Consider the following 4,724-nt stretch of genomic DNA (forward strand, 5'->3'; position numbering starts at 1 on the left):
TGCATTTATTAGTATGGTTGTGAAATGTGAATCAGGAAGGTTTTCAATAATAGGTAAATTAAATAACCGTGTGAGAAGTAGAAAAATGAGAAGTGCAAGAATTTTTTTTTACCTTTGACCATTTTTAATATCAAATTCACTCATGAATCGTATTTAATACAGAATTGATCAGGTATATCTCGATGCATCTCATCTCCATACATCTTATTCTAATATACATTAAAGGTGAAGTTATCTGTTAGGAATGAAATTCAGTGATAAATTGTATTCTTCTTGAAAGTTAATTTTGTCTATAATTGTATAAAAGTCATCGTGTTTGACTTTTTTTTAGAGATGTTTGACTTTGACTTTGTGTCTTGTTTGACCCTATATAAAGGGTGATATCCTTTGTAGTTTGTAAAGGGAGCCTTATTGTATATTCAGTATACGTTTATAAAATTTGACCATTCTTGGCACTACAACAAAAAATGGTTTATAGGACACTTTTTTGGGACACTTTTCGAAACCCGTCCTTTAAAAAGGCTAATACGACACATTATTTTATGTGTTTTATTTGATTTAGTTTAATATGACTCTTACTTTTGATGTCTTATTAAGCTCTCTTAGCGTCCTATCATGTAAGTCTAATACGACACTTTTCAATGTCATATCATTTTAAAGTCTAATAGGACACTTTTTAAGTGTCATATTATTTTAAAGACTAATCGAAAATTTTAAAGTGTTATATTATTTTAGAAATTAGTTCTATTTTAAAGTATCGTGTTATTCTTAATAGTTAATAGGACACTTTGATTGTTGTATTAATGTTTAAAAGCTAATAGGATATTTTAAGTGTCTTATTAAAGTTTAAAAAAATATAAATAATATTATATATATATATATATTTATTTAATTAAAAATTAACTTACTTTAATTTAGTTTACAAACTACAAAGGCCAAACATAAAACCCATTTTAATTTTGAAAAGCCCAACCTCAGATTGAATTTTGAGGGTTTGTGTGTACCCCAAAGGCCCAAACAAATAGAAGCAGCATACTGGGATTGCACCATGAAATTCGCCATTTGCTTTTGAAGTTCTTCCATGGAAGCCTAATGGAATTGCAGGTATATATTTCTCTCTTCCTCTCTATTTTCGATCTCTAATTTTCAATCTTTTGATTTGTAACCAAGTTTTACATCATCTGATTCGATCATATAGTTAGGGGATATTAGAAGAAGCGTTTTCGAGAGGTATAGAAGGACCTAATTTATCGGCAACCTCCAAAAACATCGTCTCCGAGAGGTATAGAAAGAAGAAGGTGTTCTTGGAAGAAAGAGATGGCGGTTCTTCAAGTTGTGTCTCCCCTCCTTCCATCCTCATATTTTTTCTCAAAGATTTCCCAATCTAAACATCAAATTCCCTCCAAGTCCTTCTCTCTCTCTCTCTCTCTCACACACACAAATACACACATGTATTTGAAGCAAATCCTTGTATTTGAAGTAGATTAGACTTCTTGTGATCCTGATTACTTTCTATAGACAAGTATGTATGTATCCATATATGTTTTATATATCGAGAATTGGAGAATTGGAGTTGCACTCTGATGGAATTCGGTTTTCATACTGTATTCCTGCAATTGGAAGTTATTAAGCAAGGATTAGACAATGTGCGCTAGGTTAGAACCTGTATTCAAGTCCATATAGATGTGATCCTAAGTCACCAATCTTCCGAATCTTAGGTAATTGTAGATACTTGGAATTAGCTTGAGGTGAATTTAGATAAGCATTACTAACTTGATTTTTTTTGTCCTTGTTCGTTAAGCAGGATTCTCATAAATATACAGGCATTGTTGAAGACTGTTATTGGGATTATGAGACAGTTGATAGTGTTAATGGAGCAGTTTTATATCCCTTGTTGCAAGAACTTGTCACGACTCCCTTCTTCCGCTATTTTAAGGTATTGTTCGAATTGATACCCCTTTTGCCTTTGGAGTAGAAGTATCTTTTAACCATTTAAATCTTCTTTGAAGCCATTTTACAAGTAGTTGAAGTTCATATCTGCTAGAGTTTTTAGGAGCAACACCCAAACCAGGTTGYATGCATTGCCTTTTTCAYAGGCACACCTTTCAGAAAGAGTGAATCACACAACCAAATCTAGTATACATAATCCYGAATATATGGCATACTAAAAGCTCTTCTTTTGTCTCTTTTACTTTTTACATTTTCCATGAGGTCCAAGAAATCAGTGTCAGAAACCTTGTACCACTRCTATAATATGGTAGTATAAAATCACCAAAGGTCATAACTCATAAGCTAGATACTCCAATCCAGTTTCACTTTGCCCCATCAGCAGGATCAAGGAAACAACGTAGAATTTGCAAGAAAAAACAAGATTAGAAGTTTTTTTTTTTTTTTTTTGCTTTTTTTTTGCATAAAGGGGTTGGAGATCTACCCAAAATATGTACATTGTGCTAATMAACTTTCTTGGAAATTACATTCTAATCAAGATGCCAAATTTCGACAAGGGGAAAGGGTAAAAAAGGTGATTGCATAAGCATAAATGTATAATTATTAAGCTGACTATACATACCTGCTATTATCATCAGTCTTCAGACAAAAGATTTGGTCACTCCCAAAAGCTCCCTAGCATCTCATTAACATGTACAAAAATCTCCTACATAACATTAAATGATCTAGAAGTTTAAAAAAGGTATTATTTTATCTCTCTTTTCTCTCTTGTATTCTCTCCTCTCTCTTTAGATATGAATCGATGTCGACATACAAACAAAATATACATACAATACAATTACCCATGTATGTATGTTTGTATCTTGTATGAAAAAAAGACAGTTGTTGTGGAGTTGGTGGATTCAATGCTGCTACATGCCAATGGTTTTGTAGGACCAACAAGCAGCAGTCTGTTGCCTCAAGTTCAAAACACTTTATCTGCCACGCCTACACTTACCTACTGGACTAAATGAATCTTGTCAGTGGGTTTGTTGGGTTGGATGGTTAGCTTGATTATGAATCTTGTCAGTGGGTTAGTTGGGTTTGTTCTTTCCTAAAGAGACAAAAAATACAATATGTCATTGAAAAACATACATTTTAAACTTTCTGTCCAGCTTTCATGTGTCAACTTCATCATTGTTTTTTACTATCAAGAAGATTCATTAAGAGAAAACACAAAAAATAAACATTGAACTCCAGACTCTTAGCTTTTCATCAATCTCTTATTCATACATTTTGGATGAAAATTGAGTGAGTTGTGCATGGTTTCTCACAGCTGCGCAAAACAGTCGTTAAAACAAACATTTGTCTTTGTAAACCTCGTTGAGTAAACTTTGAAGCTCAGAGCTTGAAACTTTAAGATCAAACTAGGGAGTGACATATAATATATCAAAATCGTATCTTGAATCTATGAAGAACAGACGAGAGAACACCGTTCTAAAATTAGGAAGAAAGGAGTAAAATACGTAGCTTCTGTCCAGCACCCATCTACAGACTTTGACACAGAATAAGTCGTATCTACACATTGAATTTGAGAAAACTCAAAATATCAAAGATGTAGATATATGTTTTATCATTCCAATGCAATTGGAATCATGAAATTTGGAGCTTTGAAGTGAAAGTTGTGCGCAAAAAGCTACAGCAGTGCAAAGCTGACAGCAAGTTTTTAAAAGATCGGGCTATGTAGATCTAGTCCACGTGACCTCTGGTTCATTATCCATTTAGAGAATCTGAAATCAACTTAGTGAGTCTCATGCTCATTATACTTTTTATGATACAATAATAGCTAAAATTCTTCTAAGTAACCAGCAGATCATAAGTCTCTATATCAAGATTGAATTATTATGATTTTATATAATGTTCTTTTAAAAAGTGTATTTGAGATGATAATAGAACTATCATAATATTCTAATTATTATTATGTAAAAATATATTAGAAATAGTTAAATAACTTTCTTAAACCATGTGCGTAAGTGTGTCTATATGACCAGAGCTTTTGGTTTATCGAAGCTGATCATACCTTTTTTTGATTTGAGGCTCTCTCTGGTCCGTCTTTTTTTGTACAACCCTGTTTTTTTTATTCTTTTAAAAGCTACCAGATGCTGATGCTGATGAACACTTGCTTAATTATGCAAAATCAAGATTATTATGGAACTTAATAAAATCTTATAATCTTGTTCTTCAATCAMGTTTTTGTAGGTTGGGGATGTTGTTCATCATAAAGGAGGGAAAGTTTGGTTAGAGCATATGGATTGTTTATTACAATTGAAGACGTTATTGGAGCAACAATCACATAGCCTTGTCCTTTCACTTTGGTATGTTAATATTTTAACACTTGTGAGTTTTAGCAAGTGTAGAATTTTTTTATTACACAACTTTAAGCTCATATATCTGTTTTTTAATTGTAGATTGTGCATGACGAAGATTGATATCTCTCGTTTGTAAGACACAATATATAAGATTTTTTGTATTTGCATAATTCTTGTTAAATACTTAGTTTTGTCATGATACAACTTTGTGGTGGATACATAGCTTGATTGTTGGTACTCATGTAAGTACTTGTACAACTTTAAATTTTGTTCTATCAAATCAATTCGTAAAACTTTCATATATGCTTCTAAATGTAATATTACAGAAGGATTTTATAATTGGATGATGCGTCTCGCATTATAGTCATTTAGGACGCTTGTAGTATTAGTTATTATAGCCTATTATGACACTTTTTTAGTATTACTTAG

Source organism: Cynara cardunculus (assembly GCF_001531365.2).
Source record: "Cynara cardunculus var. scolymus isolate 2C chromosome LG 10, CcrdV1, whole genome shotgun sequence".
NCBI classification, from domain to species: Eukaryota; Viridiplantae; Streptophyta; class Magnoliopsida; order Asterales; family Asteraceae; genus Cynara; species Cynara cardunculus.